Here is a 22,438-nt window from a genome sequence, read left to right as displayed (position 1 = left end):
AACTTGTAAATTACAACGTACAGATCACAGTGGATCCACAAATAAACGAAACATTTGATAACGGGCAGAATATTGTTCAAATTACACTTTAGACATTTCAAAATGTTTATATTTGTTGAGGTTATTCATGTTTTTGTGAAATGTTAGTTGGTTTTAGTGTAAATACAGTAAAATGACATGAAAATTTTACATTTACAAAGAGAAAAATTTGGAGTTGTGTCTATTTATGGGTTATTATGATAGGTATTGACCGGTCCGACCCACTGGAGATTAAATTGGTCTGTATGTGGAACCTGAACTAAAAGGATTCATATCTTCAGTGTAATTTTTGCATTTTACAAATTCATCCCAGGGGCCGGACTGGAGCCTTTGGAGGGCTGGATTTGGCCCCCGGGCCACATGTTTGACACCTGTGAGATAAACAATATGGCCACATTGCCATGGTGTCAGATTTCCTGTGCAGAAACACACATGGCAGCTGAGAGGTTATTCAACTGAGAATACCAGTGGAATTTACCAAGAAAGTAAAGAAAGAAAAAGAATGAACTGGATCAGAGGATCTAGAACCAGTGGTTCCTAATGGGTCAACGCATTAGTAATAATAATAAAAACCAAAAAGCCTGTCGTATATAAACTGTAAACCCAACAGGAGTCAGACTTCAGGTGAATATATTTCTGTCATTGTCCTTCTGTTGGACTTTGAGGGAACATGTCCTGGACCCCTGGACCCGGGTATGTCCGCCTGCAGATGTACTTGACCTCAGGTTTATCATGGCTGATCGTTACTGTTTTCACTGTTTGTTCTTGTTCTTTTGTTCCAGTAGACGCTGAATGAAGGATGTTCTTGGTTCTGGACTCGTTTCACTTTTATCGCAGATGGTTTGATGTGAAGCCCAGACGTTTGGATCCACTCAGACTCACATGAATCAGACTCGTAACCCGTAACACCACGTCGTTTCCCTGTAAATCAAACAGCGTTTATCGGCCGCTGTCGACGGCGTCCTGTAAAAACATAAAACCTCTGTGACCTACAGCAGCAAACGCCTCCGACGCAGAAGATTAACGGGTTTACGCTCCCACCGACCCACAATCGCAACATATAGGACACAAACACAACATATACGACACAAATGTAACATATAATACACAAACACAACATATACGACACAAATGTAACATATAATACACAAACACAACATATACGACACAAATGTAACATATAATACACAAACGCAACATATACGACACAAATGTAACATATAATACACAAACACAACATATACGACACAAATGTAACATATAATACACAAACGCAACATATACGAGACAAACGCAACATATACGACATAAACGCAACATATACAACATAAAAACAACATGTACAACACAAACGTAACATATACGACACAAATACAACAAATACGACATAAACGCAACATATATGACATAAACACAACATATGCAACAGAAACGTAACATATACGACACAAATGCAACATATATGACATAAACGCAACATATAAGACACAAAAGCAGCATATACAACACAAACGCAACATATACGACATAAACGCAACATATACAACACAAACGTAACATATAAGACACAAATGCAACATACACAACACAAAAGCAACATGTGCAACACAAACGCAACATATATGACACAAACGCAACATATATGACACAAACGCAACATATATGACACAAACACAACATATAAGACACAAACCTAACATATATGACATAAACGCAACATATACGACACAAGCATAACATATAATACACAAACGTAACATGTACAACACAAACGCAAACTATATAACATAAACGCAACATATACAACACAAATGTAACATATGACATAAACGCAGCATATACAACACAAATGTAACATATATGACATAAACGCAGCATATACAACACAAATGTAACATATATGACATAAACGCAGCATATACAACACAAATGTAACATATACGACACAAACACAACATATATGACACAAACGCAACATATACGACACAAACACAACATATACGACACAAACACAACATATATAAACACAGCATATGACAAACGCAACATATACAATATAAAACCCAACATATGCGACATAAATGCAACATGTAAGACACAAATGTCATATATACAATACAAACGCAACATATATGACACAAATGCTACACAAAGGCAACACTGAGAAACCAACTGAAATGAGCTCAAATTACTGAAAACTAAAAAAATGTAGCTCAGAAACAGTCGATTATTCGTCATCAGAGAAACAGATTAAAACAGATGTGAACATTGTTTTATGGGTTTATTTCCATGGTGTCTCCAGTTTCCGGCCTCAGACCTGGACCCTGAACGCCTCACAGTGACTCCTGCTCTCAATGACTAATCGATGGTGACAGAGAACAAAGGAGGAGATTATGGGATTGCAAGTGCGACACTGAGCCCGAGGTCAGGACCCAGTTTAGTGTCCAACTGTGATTATGGACAGACAGGTGTCAACAGAGGACAGGAGACATGGACACCAGTCCAACACCACCGATGAAGACCGAATATGGACCAGACGGAGTCAACAGGAGACGTTTACTGTCAAACAGAAACTTTGACGTCCACAAACCAGGACATGAAGACATGAACCCTTTATGACCATAGAACCACGTCCTCCAGACCAGGTCTGTTCATTTTTACAGCTGTAATTCACCACGCATCAATATCATCCTATTTCCCAAATTTTAATAATATGTAAGTCCATAATAACTAAATAAAAGTCCCATAAACCACGTATAAATGCACATATTTTTCGAAATACAGAAATGTCAGAGGTGTTTCCCTCAAAATTGTAAATGTAAAAAAACATCCAGAAAATCCTGTCAAACCTTTCAGGATTTTCAGAATAAATTCAGAATTTTAATATTAAAAAATCAGGATTCTCCAACAAAGCCAAGGTTTGTTGAATTAATTTAATTAAATTAATCAAATAACCTTGTACGGAACTAAAGTAAAACCAATAAAATGAATAAACAGAACAAAAACTCTTCTAATATAACTTTAAAATAACTAGGCCTACATTTAGGATCAGTTTAGTCATAAAAATAACTCGGTAAGAATTAAAAGAGGGTTAAAACATTTAAAATGCAAACTTAAGACAAAAATCACACAAATAAACAAGAATATGAAACAGAATCTGAATACTGGTCCTTCAACCAAACTACAGAAAACAGGTCTGAAAGGGTTAAAACAAAGGTGGAACATAATGTGCACATACTTGAAAACCCTCGGCCTGATTTATCGGTGCATGGCAAAGTTTTTGGACGGATGGATGGACGGATGGATGGACGGACGGACAACAAACTGACGACACTACCCTGCGGCCAGTGTGGCTGATGGTAAAAACCAGGAAACACCCAAATATCCTTGTATGCAGATGATATTCTATTATATAGAAGTAAACCACACATCGCTGTATCAGTAAACTTGATATTTTCATTCCATCTTGTTTCTTCAGCAGAAAAACTGCACAAATTCTACAGGATAAAGAAAACCAACAAAGAATCATAATGCTCATAATGTAAAATGCCATAATATACTCAATAACTGCACATTTATCACTCTGTTAATCTCTTACACTTTTGAACAATTACTCATATATTGCACATTTATGTAAATATATAATTACTAAGTAACAGTAGCTTATATTTTTTATATTTTTATGCTCATTCTTTTTTTCACGCCATTTTTAAATGACACTTTGTTCTGTTTGTTTTAATTTCCTAGTTAAATTACTCTATTTATATTGTTATACATCTTAAATTCTCTTGTTCTTTCAGTGTGGACGGCAAAGTCAGATTTTCATTGTCAAGGGAAACCTGTTTACTGTACACATGATATTAAAACGTTTTTAAACTTTGAATAAACTGGACCCATAAAGTGAACGATTCAAAAAACGGTGAAAGATCTGTTAATTAGTTTAATGACATGAGCCTTAGACAGAACTTAAAAACACTAAATTAAAAACACTAAAACCAACAGCTCCATCAACAGTTCTACATTAAAATCACAGCAGAAGAAGAATCAGACGACAGAGATGACGATGAAATATCCAACTTGTGATTATGTCAGATAATTAAGATTATGTTAAATCATGGCAGTAAAGAATCACATCAACAGGAAAAATAAAACCGACATGTGAAAGGATTAAGATGAGAATGAAACAAGTGTCTGTGATTCAACGAATAAAAGGAGGTCATCATCACAGAGGACGAACATGTGCAGAACATTCGCTCATATTCAACATGTTCGACTCGTTAAATCACATTTAATCCTCATTTAAAGACGAGGAGGATTGTGTCGCATCAGGACGGATTTTATTCTGTAACTGAATCTGTTTTAATCCTGGATAATGTAACTGTAATGATTGATTCACTTAAAGGGTTCAAATCAGTTTAACATGTGAAAAAAGCAGAAAGAAACCAAACAGTAATGGAATAAAGATGTTCATGCATCTGGAATTCCACTGACATTTACTGTATTATCGATGTTTCTGTCATTCTCTCAGATCTTGGACTTTCTCATTTTTATTCACTTTTATTGTATTTGTTTTAAGTCTACCATGAAACCTTCTAATTATGTGTAACACTGAAGCAAAAACATGACTTATAAGTGAAGTTTCAATCTGAATTTAACATTTTTCTTCATTTATTTCAATAAATTCCACTAAAATTATTGGGGGTTTTTATGTGCACTTAGAACATCAGAAAATGTGAGGTTTTTCTGCTTTGCAATTAATATTTGTGGCTGATTGAGTTAAATCCTTTTATTTTAATATTTCTTGATTGATTTTACTGCATTTATGTTTTCAGACTAAAAATACACATAAATATTCTGGATGATAAATAAAAAGAGCCTGAATGTGATAAAACCTTGTATGAATGAGTGAAATTATGAGTTTAAAAACATCTAAGAAACACATTTAACTCATGTGGAACCGTTTCTTTTGATATAATTTAATTTAATACATCTTTTACTGAGTGAACGTGTAAAACATACAACGTGACTGAAACAAGAAACTTAGAAAAAAGATTATGAGGGTTTTTACTTTAACTCTGTCAAGTGAAGGTTATTTTATCTGATTTTTTATTTTATTTAGATTATTTAATTATTTGTTGTAAATGTGGCTTTAACTCTGATTCTGTGTTAAATGATTGTCCCTGAAACGGAAGAGAACATGCTCTGTTCTATCCGTTCTGCCTTCTATCCACGCCGTTCCGCAGTCCTTCACCGCTGTAACCGTGGTTTTGACATTAACCAGCAGCGATGCCGTCCCACAATGCAACTCAACGGATTAGAATCCAACAGGCTTTTGTTAAAAGCTGCTGCAAATCTAATCAAGACCGAGAGTCAATTACAAAAGCAGTACTTAGAACAGGAGGAAGAGGAGGAGGAGGAAGAAGAAAAGGAGGAGGAGGAAGAGGAGGGGGAGGAGGAGGAGAAAGAAGAAAAGGAGGAGGAGGAAGAGGAGGAGGGGGAGGAGGAGAGGGAAGAAGAGGAAAAGAAGGAGGAAGAGGAGGAAGAAAAGGAAGAAGAAGAGGAGGAGGAGGAGGAAGAGGAAGAGGAGGAGGAAGGGGAGGTGGAGGAGAAGGAAGAAGAGGAAAAGAAGGAGGAAGAGGAGGAGGAAGAGGAGGAGGAGGAAGAAAAGGAGGAGAAGGAAGAGGAGAGGGAGGAGGAGAGGGAAGAAGAGGAAAAGAAGGAAGAAGAGGAAGAGAAGGAGGAGGAAGAAAAGGAAGAAGAAAAGGAAGAAGAAGAGGAGGAGGAGGAAGAGGAGGAGGAAGAAAAGGAGGAAGGGGAGGTGGAGGAGAAGGAAGAAGAGGAAAAGAAGGAGGAAGAGGAGGAGGAGGAAAAGGAGGAGGAAGAGAAGAGGAGGAGAAAGAGGAAAATGAGGAGGAAGAGAAGAAGGAGGAGGAGGAGGAAGAAAAGGAGGGAGGGGAGGTGGAGGAGAAGGAGAAGGAGAGGGAAGAAGAGGAAGAGGAGGCAGTGGAGGAGGAGGAGGAGGAGGAAAAGGAGGAAGAGGAGGAGGAGGAAGAGGAAGAAGAAAAGGAGGAGAAGAGGAGGAGAAAGGAAGATGAGGAGGAAGAGGAGAAGAAGGAGGAGGAGGAGCAGGAGGAGGAGGAAGGGGAGGAGGAGCAGGAGGAGGAGGAGCAGGAGGAGGAGGAGGAGTGTAATGAGCTTCCATTAAGTCTGTTTCATCAGAGCTGAGGCTCGATAACGAAGCCTCTAATGAAAACTTTATTAGAAGTACTACAATTACTATTACTATTACTATTACTACTACTACTACTACTACTACTAGTACTTCAGAAGTGTACTGTCTGGTAACCCTGTACTTTCTACTCCTTGTACTTTTAGGTTTTAGTTTGAATGAATGAGTTAAACTGAGGAAGAATCACACGACGAACGCAACAAGATGAAGAGAAATGAGAAAAAAAGAGAATATTCACAGCATGAAAAAGATGAAAACAATAAAAACACAGGCATGAAGATGAAAAACCTGCTGCTGATTCTGATTTGAGGTTCAACTTGATTCATTGTCGCCATCGTCTATTAACATAAGGTTCAGGTTTTTTTACACGTTTCTACTCATTCTAGACCCAGACCCAGACCCAGACCCAGACCCAGATCCAGATCCAGATCCAGATCCAGATCCAGATGAACCAGGTGTCCGACTCCTCACTTCCTGTTTACGCTGGCGGTCCAACCCTCACCCACGTGGCGGTAAACGGCCAATGGCGTGTGTTTTCACGTTGAAGAATGTGAGATCGCTGCGGAGTCTGAAAATGCACGACAGCTGAGGCTGACCCTGACCTTTGACCTCTGGGATCAGCCCTGATCCTGAGCAACGCCACCTGTTGAACCACATCAGACCTTTTACAGTTTAACGACGACAGAAGCGAATCGTTTTAAAAGCTGCAGTGATTGACCGATTTTAACATCACCTTTCCAGATTGGTGGGCGGGGTTTAAAGCATGACTGACAGCTGTAATTAACAATCACTGATCAGGCTGTGGTGGATTTTCAATATCTGCTGTTTTTTCTCCTGAATCCGACCGACGTTCACCTATTAGACGTCTTTTATTAAACTAGTTTGTTGTTTTGTTGAGTTTTAGGTGAATAGATGTTAAATTAATTGACTTATGAAAGAAAATGGAGTAAAACACGATGCAGCAAAGATAAAATATGAATAAAAGGACAAAACAGATTAAACTAATTAGCAACAATAACAATCTGTAAAGTAACACTGATAAGGACTTGAACTTTGACCTCAATACATCTATGATCAGAAACCGGATGTTGACACGAGACTTTGTACCAAACTGAACTTATTTACTGCGGAAAAGTCACTAATGATTTAAATGTACAAGTCTTTTACTGAAAATGTAAAACTGTAAAACTAATAGATGTAAAACATGTAACGTGGCTAAAAGAAGTAACTGAGACCAAAAACCCACACACACATTAAACATGTAAAAAACACACAAACACACATTAAACACGTAAACAACACACAAACACACATTTAACACATAAAAACACGTGAAATGCACATTAAACATGTAAAAAAAAAAAACATGTAAAACATATTAAATGTAAAAAAAAAACATGCAAAATGAAAAAGACAGAAAAAAATTTAAAAGATGTAACAAAACAGATTAAACCAATGTAAAAAAAAAAAAAAAAAAAAAGATGTAATAAACAAAAACAACAAAGAAGATGCGACAAAATAAGACAAAAGCAAAATAATATGGACTCAAGAGATAAAACGTTTAAAGAAAAATTGCCTAACGGAGGTAAAACTGATCAGATGAATCATTAAATCAGTGAATGGATCAGGATGGATTCTATCTGATGATGTTACACGTCATTACCCATCATACCCCTGTGTTTTTAAGCACTGAGGTTCTGTTCTTGACTTCATTACCCATCATCCCCTTGTGTTTTTAATGTAGTTGGGTTCCGTTCTTAGACTTCATTACCCACCATCCTCTTGTGTTTTTATGAGTTCCCTTCTTAGACTTCATTACCCATCATCCCCTGGTGTTTTTATGTGTTCCGTTCTGTTCTTAGACTTCATTACCCATCATCCCCTGGTGTTTTTATGTGTTCTGTTCTTAGACTTCATTACCCATCATCCTCTTGTGTTTTTATGTAGTTGGGTTCCAGTCTTAGACTTCATTACCCATCATCCCCTGGTGTTTTTATGTAGTTGGGTTCCCTTCTTAGACTTCATTACCCATCATCCCCTGGTGTTCTTCTGTCTCTAGGACTGGAATGGTTTGTTGAAGGTGGATGTGACTGAGTCTGTTCTCAGATAAATCCGAGGTCGGACGGCGCTCGGTTCCGGCTCGGTTCCAGCTCGGCGTGCATTACCTCATCAGAGGACGATCCGCCGAAGCCCACAGCGGTCACACAACAGACAAAAGCGCTCATCTCCAGGAAGCCGCCGCCGCTGCTGTGGTTTCGCAGAGCGCCGCCGAGAAAGGAAAAAGTGAGTCAGGCCCACGGCGGTGGATAAACGGCGGATAAAGCACGGGCAGATCGGATTTAGACCAGGACCCGCTTCAAGGGCAGCGCAGGAGGGAAAGTGGAGATCCAGCCCGGGTGGTTTGGGATGCCGCCACCGGGGTCCCGCGCTGGCAAGGGGCCGCGCACCAGGGATTTATGGGTAAGTGAGGAGGAACGAGTCCGACCTAAAGATCCAACAACTGCTTCAAAGGAAACCAGATGGTCCTGAGACGGACGCCGATGAGGCATGAGGGTGTGGAACGGAGACGCACAAAGAGCAGCAAGAGCATCCAGACGCACAACAACACAACACAACAAGACAACACAACACAACACATACAGACGACCCAACAACACAACAAGACAACACATACAGATGACCCAACAACACAACAAGACAACACAACAAGACAACACATACAGACGACCCAACAACACAACAAGACAACACAACAAGACAACACATACAGACAACCCAACAACACAACAAGACAACACATACAGATGACCCAACAACACAAGACAACACAAGACAACATAACAAGACAAGACAACACAACACAACACAACAAGACAACACAACACATACAGACGACCCAATAAGACAACACAAGACAACACAACAAGACAACACAACACAACAAGACAACACAACCAGATGACACAACAACACAACCCAAGACAACACAAGACAACATAACAAGACAACACATACAGACGACCCAACAACACAACAAGACAACACAACAAGACAACACAACAAGACAACACATACAGATGACCCAACAACACAACAAGACAACACAAGACAACACAACACATACAGACGACCCAACAAGACAACACAAGACAACACAACAAGACAACACAACACAACAAGACAACACAACCAGATGACACAACAACACAACCCAAGACAACACAAGACAACACAATCAGACAATGCAACAAGACAACACAACAAGACAACACAACAAGACAACACAACCAGACAACACAACCAGACAACACAAGACGACATGTGACAACACAACATAACACAGTGTCAACGGCCAGGGGAGGAGTCGACCCTACAGTTCATAAACACATCAACCAATCAGATTCATCATGTGTCGACTTTAATGCAAACGTTCTCAACTTACCAACACCGATTTATTAAAGTATATAAATGTGAAAAAACACGAAAAACCAACGTTTAATGTGACGCATTCAGATCCTCAACAGCGATCAACAAAGTCATCATTCTTAAAACTTTTCATCTTAACGAAGAAGACACGACAACACGAAAAAGACACGAGACAAGAGGGAAAAGAAGCAAAGAGACAAAATAATACAAAAAGACACAAAAAAAAAAAAAACGCAAAGAGACGATACAAGACAGATGCAAAAAGACACAATGATAGAAAAAGACGCAGTTTAAGTGTCCATAAATGACCACATTTGAAGATGATCGAATTCATTGTGTATCTGTTCAAACTTCCTGTTGGGTTTAGGACATTTTCATGCATTTGGACCTGATTCTGTTCATGTTCTTCAACTTTTAATATGATGGAGTTATGAAGATGTTTCTGGAAAAAAACTCTAACATCCTTCACAGAGAAGTCACAGTTCACAGTTTTCATCATAAAAGGAATTAAAAATACTTTTACTGATGTTAATGTTCTAGGAATTTGTTGAAGAAACAGCTGGAAAAGAGTGAAAACTGGAAAAACAGCAACGTTGGACGTCACATCTACTGAACGCCTGGACTGAGTTTTATATGAAGGATGTCTGCACATGAGCACATGACTCAAATATGTAATATATATGTTATATATATGTGCAAAAAATATACACGCAAAATGTGTAAAACGTACACCAAGCCACATACATATAGACACATACATATACACACGTATATAATTATATATACACATACACACATATATATTATATATACACATACACACATATATAATTACATATACACATACGCACATATGTAATTATATATACACATACACACATATATAATATTATATACACACACACACACATAAATAATTATATATACACATACGCACATATATAATTATATACACACAAATATAGACATATACATATAAACACTTATATACACACATACAAATACATGCATATGTAATTATATATAGACATACAAATACACCCATATAAAATTATATGGACACATACAAATACACACATATATAATTACACACAGGCATTTCTGATATATGTCCTAAGTTTCATGAGTTTTCAGGTAAATTGAGCCTCAAAAAATGTGATGAATTCACCAAAAAACAGAACACCAATAATCCCTAACATTTGTAAAACAGATAAAGGTAATAAAACCTTAGAAGTAAGAGCTAAAGTAAAGGTGGATTAAACCTCCAACAGCACCGTTTCATGCCTTTAACACCATTTGTCGCATCCTTTTCCCACCGTGAAATAACTCAATTAGCGCTGCATTCAGTCTAACACGGACTCGAGTGGACGATCCATACGTTCGTAAATCAGATCAGTTGAGTCCAGGTCCAGGCTCATAACAGGCCGCTATTAGCGTAAGTACTGAGAAATGGCGGTAAATGCAGTTAGACGCCGTCTATTAGGAGTCCATTCCACTGTAACACACACAAACAACACTCACGTCAAAACGGCGGCCAACGACAACAAGGCCCTAAACTGGTCACCTCAGCGGGTCCATTAGCTCGTTAGCTCATTAGCATCCTGGTCACTTTTCTAACTGTTTGCAAATGACTGGAATTAAAGAAGACATGAGTAACAAGAGAACCGCAAATAAGACCGAAGGGGGCGGAGTCTGTCTATCTGTCCGTCTGACGGTGGGAAGAAACACTGGAATATTCACTGAGACCCAAGAGAAGACCCTGGTCCAAAAACCTCCATCAGGGACGTCTTTAAGGACGTCAGCCTCAAAACCACCACATCTTTATGTCATTTAGACTTTTAATTTTTATGTTCAGGTTAATTTTAAAGAGACTGAGAACTGAATGAATGAATGAAGAAATGAATGAATAAAAATCAGACTAATGTCCCTGTATCTCACTGTCATGTTCTAGTTGAATTGAACTGAACTGCGTTGAAGTTGAATTTGTGAGGCTGTCAGGTTCTGTTCTATGTTCCAGTCCTGTGGTCTGGATGTAGATCCATCTAACTATAGAAGTGGGCGGGACTTTCACTGGAGGAGAACTGAACTAATCAAATCAAAATCCATATATGACTTTAGCAGTGATTAATAGGAACTATATTGATATTAGGGATGTAACGATATGAAAATTTCATATCACGTTTATTGTGACCAAAATTATCACGATTATCATTATTATCGCGGTATTGTTGAAATTGTGCTCAAAATGTTCAAAAAGTACTAATACACATTGAAATAATTTAACCAAGTTGTACTGAAAAAAATAAATGAATAAATAAAATAAGTGGCACAGTGTACCTTCTGTTGCAGAAACATTCAGATATTTACCCTTAGTGGTCTGAGCCTATTTTGTCCGTTTTTCAGTACTTTTGATTTTGCCTTTATATACTATAGAACAGTGGTTCTTAACCTGGGTTCGATCGAACCCTAGGGGTTCGGTGAGTCAGTCTCAGGGGTTCGGCGGAGGTCAAGACACACACTCGACAACAGCAGAAGTCACACTGATTTGCAGTAAATTTTCATTATTATTGTAGCCTGATGGAAATTAGGTGATGGGTGTGTGTTAAAATGTGTGAATGCGCATATGAAACTGGTGGGGTTCAGTACCTCCAACAAGGTTAAGAACCACTGCTATAGAAACAAATGTTTACTATACACATGTTTGGGATCTTTTTTTTCAGCACAACTTCATCTATATAATTTATTATTTTTTTCTCTTTAACCTACTATATCAACACAAAAGGCCAGAAAGCACAAAAAAAAAAAAAAAAATCTGATTTGAAAAATGTATATAATTTATTGCATAAATAACACACAGATGCTTAACGAACCTTTTCAAAGACTTTAAAAGTGAATATTGGTTCCAAATATTAGGTATAGAAAATCTAAATTGTAATAAATTAAAACTATACTCAAATATTTGACATAAAAGCAGATCTTTACATAGGGTTTTTTCCCCTAAAAGTGCAGTGACCAAACACGGTTATCATGATAATTAGAATTTAAACGGTAATACTAACCGTCTGCAATTTTACCATGGTTTATCGTTATGCCGGTAATCGTTACATTCCTAATTGATATCTATAACCATGTACATGCAATAAACCATCAAAATATGGACCATAATAAGTAAAAGCACATTTTTAATATTTAAAAAATTCTTCAAAAATCTAAATTTCTCAAAACTGTGAACAAACTTTGTAGACAGTGTCCCAAATAAGATACATATAAAATTTGAAATGAAGACTGGATATAATCAGTGGTTTCTGGTTTCTGAGCTGAGTTTAGACAAAAATGCACAAAATATATTGAAATAATATAAATCGGATCACGTTTGTTCATTTTTCTGGTTAATGTGTCCTTTTTGACTAATTTCCACTAGTGTTGTGGTCATTTTTGATCATTTTCTTAATAGTTTTTCTCATTTTGTTCATTATATTAAATATTTTTCCAATTTTTGTTTACTTTCAGATTGTCTATAAATCAAAATGTAAAAGTCCAATCCCTCCACAGTCTGACTGCGGATGTGCAATCTGATTAAAGGAGGAAAAGTGTAAAGATGGAGAAACATTATTGACCATGTATTTATATACAGAAGTTCAGTGTAAGTCTATGGGAGCCAGGGCTTTCTCGAACAGCATCTAGTGGCCGTTAGTGGTATTACACTTTAACTCCAATCGCTAGAAAACAAAGAAAAAAGTGGCTAAAACAAGCACAGATGGAGCTGACACCAGAAATACACAAGTTTCAGATGTTTTTAGTAAATGTTTTGATTATTCCATTGTGTTCTGTCTCATTTTCCACATTAAACTACTTCTTCATGGGTTTGTCGAGTAGAAACAGGACCATGATCGAACCAGACTAATTTCTGGTTCCAACAGACTGAAGCTGAAATGAAACCTACGGATCCAGCCCTAAACCAAGTCCTGATTGTGTAACTGATCCAGATCTGAGTCCTTTTCTCTCCAAAGTCCAGTGTCACGACAGATCCGTGTCCTACAAAGACGCTAACGTGGTTACAGCGTCCACTTGTCATCTCACCGCCGCGTAACTCGATTTAACCAGCGATTTCATGTTGAAAGTCAAAATAATGTGATTTTGTTTCCAGATGAACTGATGAAGTTAAAGCGTTTGATGGGATTAAAACGCTCTGGTTTTCCCCAATTACAACACAGACCTGGTCCTCAAATGCAGCATGTTCAGGAATTAGACGGAACCTCAGGATGGATTCTTTTAATACAGCATCGACATTAAAATAATATTTGGGTCAATTTGACCATGAGGTACCTTTGGTGCAGAATCTGTCATCATGAACACACTGAAAAATAATGAAATTTCAGGGTTTTATGAATAATAATAATAATAATAATAATAATAATAATAATAATAATAATAATAATAATGGATTAGATTTACAGTATATAGCACTTTTCTATTATTTTATATTATCCATTCACTCCACATTCACACACTGGAACGTAAAATGGCCTTTTTCGCCGATTTATAGTTGGAACTTTGAGTAACAAACAAAGACGCATATCATTAGCCTCATAACATAATTGCCTAAGTTACACAGATATCACAATTTGGCCAAAAATATCACTTATACAATTATGCTATGATGCTAGCGATAGGATGTGACTTGTTGCGGGGGTCCCTGCTTCCTGCTTCCGCTAAATGAATTTCATCCTCGGGGGGGGGGGGGGGGGGGGCAACCAACCAACTGAAATAACAGGCAGGTTGTGACAGTTTTCTTCCACCTATATCCTACATTTCTGACACTAACGTTCAACTGAACCAAACTCTCAGCAGTCTCAGAATTGGCGAACATCCCCATGCACTGGGGCACCATAAAGGGGGGGTAAACAGGACATGCTCATGGGGCCCAGCATTTGTGTGTCCAGTGGATACAGGTTGGAAGGTGGGAAAATTTCATGTAAGATCCTCTGTATAATAGAGGAATAGAACCCGGGAGTTGGACATTGAAAATATGTAAAGTTTTACTTTCGTTTCACGTCAACGTTAGTTACGTTAGTTATGGATCGCACCCCCACACCACACCCCCATGTATATAACTGCTATAACTTTTTTGCGACTCTTTACCATCACAACCCAGATGAAGCACGTTGTCATGGAAACATTAGTATTCAACATGTTAATCCGTCTCCAGCTTCCAGAAAATTAACAGTATTATCCAGAGCCGCTAACAGCAGAAACAGTTCAAATGATTCAGACTTCAGGGTTCTGATTTGATTCCGACTGGACCTGAAACATGTTTCTATTGAATTTGGAACTTTTGGGTCAAACGTGGGGCTGGATTTTTGCAGTCTTATACGAGGACGCTGTTGAGACATTTCTGGAAAGACTTCATTGGCTGAAGTGGTTTTAAGAAAATGCTTCAGCTTCATAAACGTGCTGTCATTTAGGCTACGTTCAGACTACAGGCAAATGTGGCCTGAATCCGATTTTTTTGCCCAAATGTGACCTGTATCTGATCTGTTAAAGACAGTTTGAACAGCACAAATCTGATTTTTTCAAGTCCGACTCAGGCCACTTTCATATGTGGTCCTAAATCTAATATGCATCTGATATTTTGCAGTGTATATATATCCAACCTTTACATCACTGAAATGCAACAAATGTCACAATTCTGCGTCCCAGGAGGAGGAGCGGCAGGAAAAACATATTGACTTCTGTAAACACAGTGCATGCCTGCGTGGTCATGTATTACGTCAGGAGCCCTTGTGCGTATGTGGGTCATTTCAGGGTCGCAATCAGTTCATACCCAAAAGTGATAGAAGTCGCATTTAATGTGTAATATAAACGAGGATTTCACCAAAAAATCCAAACTATGCATTTAGACCTGCTGTCTGAACGTGGTCTTATAGAACTATAGGAGATCAGTTTCTGTTGTCACCATGTAGCCTTTTTGGAGCTGGAAGTGACCATATTTGAACAAAAGGGGTGGAGCTGCAGGAGTGTGAGAGATGATTGTGCTAATGCTAAATGCTAGCTTGCCCACTTGTGTCTTGTTGTTCCTTTCTTCAGTTTCTTATTTGGGTTCAGAGTCATCAGTATGTATGAGTTTCTCCAACAAACCAGTAACTACAGTCTGTTCAACTGCACCTTTTTGACTTTCTGTAAGAACCGTGATGCCAAACCGATGGTAGTTCTGCTTTTCTACATGAGGTGAGGACCTCCAAGTGGGATTCTCAATAAATGACTCCGGATCTAAGTCCATACGTGCAGTAATACACAACTATTCAATAAATCAAAAGTGACAAATCAACTGCATAAATGACAGGTTCATTTCATGCAGATCCCGGATGAGCCCCCATATTCAACACCGTCACAAACACAACCACTACACAAAGTACTCTGTAGTACTTCATACATGTGTATCCGGTGCAGTAGAAGTACATCCTGATACTGAACCATCAGAACCATCATAGCAGCAGAACCGAGCCAAAACCCAAGAACATCAGAAGAATCTAAGAGCGACACTTACAGAAAAGAGAAACTTCAGCTCCAGCGCCTTCGGCTCAAATGACGACGACCTTCAAATTCATGAACGTCACCTGGAAAACACAGAGGTCAAAGGTCAGAGGTCAAAGGGGTTCAGGCTTCGCTTTTATAAAATCAGAAGGTTTTAGACAAATTTAGTCTCAAACTCAAGGAATAAAACAAGACACAAGTTGGTTTTTCTATAAATTAAAATAATAATATAAATATATTGTACAAATGACAAAAAACAAAAAAACAAACATCATCAAACTTTTACCTCAAATAAAACTGAGACTAAACCATAAATATTTGGGGAGTTTTTTGTTGTTTTTTTCTGTTTAGTTTGAAAAGCAAAGTATATATAGTATATTGTATATAACGGCAATAGAACAATGTCAATATCCATTTAGTGAGTGTGTGTGTGTGTGTGTGTGTGTGTGTGTGTGTGTGTCCTTTTACTGTTGAATGAATCAACTGTTCAGATGTAATTCTGTTGTAAATGAATGTGGGTCATTTTGACCCACCTTTGGAAGCCTGGGGTAGTGACACAAAAACTACAATTACATCAAATCTATAAAAGGTGAGTTAAAAATGAAAATGTCATGATGTCAAACACATGTTTTTGAGGAAAACCTGGAAGATAAAATAATAATAAGTTTTCAATACAAAGACATTACAATAAAACAACCTGACCGGGTCATTTCAACCCATTTATGCATCTAAGGGTTAAACAAACTCAGCTCTGACGACATCTGAAAATGTGAGCGTACGCTTGTTTTCCGTAAACACCGTAAACATCGTCCGTCCACGACTGAGCTCCGGTGTCAAACAGAGCGTCAGTGTTTCGTCCTCATTCGAACAGCAGCGGACGGCGGACGGCGAACAGCGAGGTCCTTGTGCGAGGCTTTGAAGCCTGGGATGCGTCTGCGGTCAGGCTAACCGCGTTAGGTTCCTGGTATTTACTTTAAAGAATTGATTCCAATCAGAGAAAACAGTCGACGGGATGTTCTGGAGCTCATTTTAGCTTTACACGAACACACAAACTGAAGGTCATCTGGTAAAACAGGGGTCACACACCACAAATAAGACCATCAGACAGCGGTGGGAGGGGGCGGGGCTTTGGAGGCTTCAGGAGTAGGGAGGAGACCCAACCGGAGTTCTGAGCAGAGAGGAGGGGTCTTCATCAGAGGAGGGGGGTCTTCATCAGAGGAGGAAGTCTTCATCAGAGGAGGGAGTTTTCATCAGAGGAGGGGGTCTTCATCAGAGGTGGTGGTCTTCATCAGAGGAGGAAGTCTTCATCAGAGGTGGTGGTCTTCATCAGAGAAGGGGGTCTTCATCACAGCAGGAGGTCTTCATCACAGGAGGGGGTCTTCATCTGAACTGGTGGTCTTCATCAGAGGTGGTGGTCCTCATCAGAGGGGGTCTTCGTCAGCAGTGGGAGGTCGACAATTAAAGAACGTTAGAAACAAGAAAACAGAAAAAAGACGACAAACAAACACGGCTTTGATTCATAAATTTGAGTCTAATTGAAAACAATGAAGAAGAAAAGCCGACGCTGGACCAGTCTGATCTTTTATTCATGTCTTTAATCAACAAAATCAGTTTCTGTCTTCGATGCGTTTTTTCTCTCAGGGCACAATTATAAGAACAAGCGAACGGAAAAGAGTTAGAAAAAAAAAAACAAAAACAGAAGAAACAGGAGGAAAAAGTCCAAAAGCAGACCAGAAAACCCAGAACCAGGACCAGAACCAGGTTCAGAGGGATCCCAGATGAGGACCACGGACCCCGATGCAGGTGGTTCAGGTGGACTCCTGGAGACCAGGGTCCCGGTCTGGGTTAATTCATGTGGTTTCTCTGGTTCCTGACCCTTCACCAGAACAGAACCAGAACGTAGACTCAGACCTGATCCCAGACTCAGACCTGAACCTTAGACCTGATCCCAGAGTCAGACCTGAACCTTAGACCTGATCCCAGACTCAGACTTGAACCTTAGACCTGATCCCAGACTCAGACCTGAACCTCAAACCTGATTCTCCTCATTCTCGTCTGAACACGTTCCAGATTCTGCAGAACCGGTTCAGTCTGTGTTTCTGCAGATGGAAACGCAACGAGACTGAAATTTAACCTTCCTCTGCCTCCTTCTTCTTCCTTTCCTCCTCCTCCTCTTCTCCTCCTTCTTCTTCTCCTCTCCTTCTTCCTCTTCCTCCTTCTTCTTCTTCCTCCTCTTCTCCCCCCCCCCCCCCCCCCCCCCAGCTGGTCAAAGTATCGTCTTCATCTTTGGAGTTCGACCGTTGGAAACACATGTTATAAAAAACACCTGTTGGACGAACAGAGGCGAAACCAAACTGAAACAGACGGAGCGAGAGAAACTGAAACGGAGTCAGAAACTGTTTCCTTCAGTGACGACTTTATTATTGTATCATTTTCATCTTTTACGTCACTGTGTCTTTTATGTCACTGAGTTTAGTTCATGTTTCATTCGTGTCTGTTTTGTTTCATTTTTCTTTATTTCCTGTTTAATGCTTTATTTTGTATCTTCATCTTTGCATCTTCTTTGTTTTATTTCTTTACATCTTTTTTCCTTTTTCTTTCTTGAACGTGTCCTGATGATGTTTTTCCTTCTTATTCTTTGTTTTTATGTTTCGATGCTTTTGTAGAATTAATTTTATACTTTTATTTTTTACTTGTAGAATGTTGTTTTTTTGTGTTGAGAGGTGAAGTAAAACCCAGAGTTTGGACGTGAACGCCTTGGCTGTGATCGGGCGCCGTCTGCACCTGCGTCCTGAACACGCTCGTTCCTCGGTTAAATATTCCACGCCGTCTTGTTGCAGCTGTCAGCGCCACTTGTGCGGCGTCGGACACAGCGCGGCGGGAACAATGGGCTGAATGAGGCCGTCTCCACAGGACGCTCACCGCTGCCACGAACACGTCCACGCCGCAGGAGGCCGGACACGCCCACAATGAGTCACACAGCCAATTAGAGCACAGAGGGACGGGAACCAGGACCAGAGGGACCAGGACCAGATAACCCAAAACCAGGACCAGAGGGACCGGGAACCAGGACAAGAAAACCCAACACCAGGACCAGAACCAGAACCAAAGGGACCAGGAACCAGGACCAGATAACCCAAAACCAGAACCAGAGGGACCAGGAACCAGGACAAGAAAACCCAACACCAGGACCAGAACCAGAACCAAAGGGACCAGGAACCAGGACCAGATAACCCAAAACCAGGACCAGAGGGACCAGGAACCAGGACAAGAAAACCCAACACCAGGACCAGAACCAGGACCAGAGGGACCAGAAAACCCAAGACCAAGACCAGAACCAAAGGGACCAGGACCAGAAAACCCAACACCAGGACCAGGACCAGAGGGACCAGGACCAGATAACCCAAGACCAGAAACACAGGGACCGGGGACCAGGACCAGATAACCCAAGACCAGGACCAGAGGGACCAGGAACCAGGACAAGAAAACCCAACACCAGGACCAGAACCAGGACCAGAGGGACCAGAAAACCCAAGACCAGGACCAGAACCAGAACCAAAGGGACCAGGACCAGAAAACCCAACACCAGGAGCAGGACCAGATGACCCAAGACCAGGACCAGAAACAGAGGGACCGGGAACCTAGACCAGAACCAGAGGGACCAGGCACCAGGACCAGAAACCCAACACCAGGACCAGGACTAGAAAATCCAAGACCAGGACCAGAGAGCCCAGGATCAGAGGGACCGGAAACCAGGACCAGAGGGACCGGGAAACAGAACCAGGGCCAGAAAACTCAACACCAGGACCAGAGGGACTGGAACAAGAGGGACCAGGAACCAGGACCAGAAATTCCAAGACCAGGACCAGGACCAGAAAACCCAGGACCAGAACCAGGACTAGGACCAGAGGAACTGGGAACCAGGACCAGAAAACCCAAGACCAGGACCAGAGGGACCGGGAACCAGGACCAGAAGATCCAAGACAAGGACCAGGACCAGAGGGACGAGGAACCAGGACCAGAAAACCCAGAACCAGAATCACAGGGACCTGGAACCAGGACCTGGCCCTAATTCTATGCCCAGAATTATTGACTTTCCCCTTAAAACTAAAAACCAGCTCAATTTGAAACTTCAACATGAACATAATTTGTTCATTTTGTTGATTACTTTATTTATTTTGTTGATTATTTTGTTCATGTTGTTGATTTTTTGTTCATTTTGTTGATTATTTGGTTCATTTTGTTGCTTATTTTGTTTGTTTTATTGATTATTTGGTTCATTTTGTTGATTATTTTGTTCATTTTGTTGATTATTTTGTTTGTTATGTTGGTTATTTTGTTCATTTTGTTAATTATTTTGTTCATGTTGATTATTTTGTTTGTTTTGTTGAAAATTTTGTTCATGTTGATTGTTTTGTTCGTTTTCTTGATTATTTTATTCATTTTGTTGATTATTTTGTTCATTTTGTTGATTATTTTGCTCGTTTTGTTGATTATTTTGTTAATTTTGTTGATTATTTTATTCGTTTGTTGCTTATTTTGTTCATTCTGTTGCTTATTTTGTTCATTTTGTTGCTTATTTTGTTCATTTTGTTGATTATTCTCTTCTTTTGTTGATTATTTTGTTCATTTTGTTGATTATTTTGTTAATTTTGTTGATTATTTTATTCGTTTGTTGCTTATTTTGTTCATTCTGTTGCTTATTTTGTTCATTTTATTGATTATTTTGTTCATTTTATTGATTATTTTGTTCATTTCGTTGATTATTTTGCTCATTATGTTGATTATATTGTTTATGTTGTTGATTATTTTGTTCATGTTTTTCATTTTCCAGGTGTAAATGTCTGGTTTCGTATACAAAGGTTTGGCTTCATGGCGTTTGGAGGTGGGGGGGCATGTCCAGGTGGGGGAAGGGATCAGACTTTGCTTGACCTCCTTTAAACACCTTCAATGAGCTGAAGGAAGAGGATGTTTGCATGAGCGAAAAGCTTTTGTTGGTGGTTGAACGTTACAGAGACTTCGCTTTTCTCTGCACAGTCACTGTTTGCATGAAATATTGCACAAGTGGAGGGAGGGGGCGGGGCTTGGGCAAGCGGCGGCACATACATCCAAACCTCACCCCGAGGAGATTACATTATGGCAACGGCGTTGTCCCGATCCTTCAAGACAAAGCCTGTTCCACTGAGTAAACATCACGCCTCCGAAAGACTGAGACAACAACAGGGACATGGAGGGGGCGGAGCCAAAGGAGATCTGCACTGGTATGAACAAACACAACGCCACCATGGGACTGACAGGTGGGATGGCGAGGAGGCGGAGTCAAAGGAAATCTATACTGGTATGAACAAACACAACGCCACCGCAGGACGTCGGAGGACCCACAGGTGGGACGGCGAGGAGGCGGAGCTAAAGACATGGGTCAAAACCAGGAGATACGGATCCAGAAGATCCAGGATCTGAGGACGAATTGATGGACGGGAGTTTGGACGAAAAGGACGAGGAAAGATACAGAGAGACGAGGAAAAGACGAATAAAAGACAAGGAACACATAAAACACAAATAAAACATGAAAAAAGGACGAACACACAAATAAAACACAAATAAAAGACAAGTAAAAGACAAATAAAACAGGATTAAAGGTGATAAAAAGATGAATAAAAGATAAGGGAAAGATGAATAAAACACGAGAAAAAAGACAAACAAAACATGAAAAAAAAGAGGAAGAAAAGAGGAAGAAAAGATGAATAAAACGTGAAAAACAGGCATAAAACATGAGGAAAAGATGAAGAAAACATGAATAAAAGAAAAAAGACTAAGAAAGCATGAAGAAAAGACGAATAAAACAAAAACAGACATAAAACATGAGGAAAGATGAAGAAAACACGAATAAAAGATGGAAAAAGATTAAGAAAACATGAAGAAAAGACAAATGAAATGCAAAAAAGATGAAAAAAACCAAAAAGATGAGGAAAAGATGAATAAAAACAAGGAAAAGATGAGTAAAAGACAAATAAAATCCGAAAAAAGATTATAAAAAGATGAATGAAAGATAAGGAAAAGATGAAGAAAACAGGAAAAAAGATGAAGAAAAATGAAAAAGACCAAGAAAGAGGAAGAAAAGATGAATAAAACAAAAAACAGACATAAAACATGAGGAAAAGAAAAGGAAAAACACGAATAAAAGACAGAAAAAACATGAAAACATGAAGA

General features: G+C 39.3%; 1 protein-coding gene across 3 annotated transcripts in view; it reads right to left on the bottom strand.

The window, feature by feature from the left end:
- LOC115421220 (transcription factor SOX-6-like) overlaps positions 1-22,438 on the bottom strand; it is a 171,832-nt gene that overhangs the window by 135,802 nt on the left and 13,592 nt on the right. For all 3 annotated transcript variants that reach the window (XM_030137004.1, XM_030137006.1, XM_030137005.1), the window contains exon 2: positions 16,242-16,311. The gene's annotated coding sequence lies outside the window, so the exon portion shown is untranslated. The remainder of the gene's footprint in view (positions 1-16,241; positions 16,312-22,438) is intronic.

The sequence above is a fragment of the Sphaeramia orbicularis genome, chromosome 6, assembly GCF_902148855.1.
Source record: "Sphaeramia orbicularis chromosome 6, fSphaOr1.1, whole genome shotgun sequence".
NCBI classification, from domain to species: Eukaryota; Metazoa; Chordata; class Actinopteri; order Kurtiformes; family Apogonidae; genus Sphaeramia; species Sphaeramia orbicularis.
This window is presented reverse-complemented; position numbering and strand designations above follow the sequence as displayed.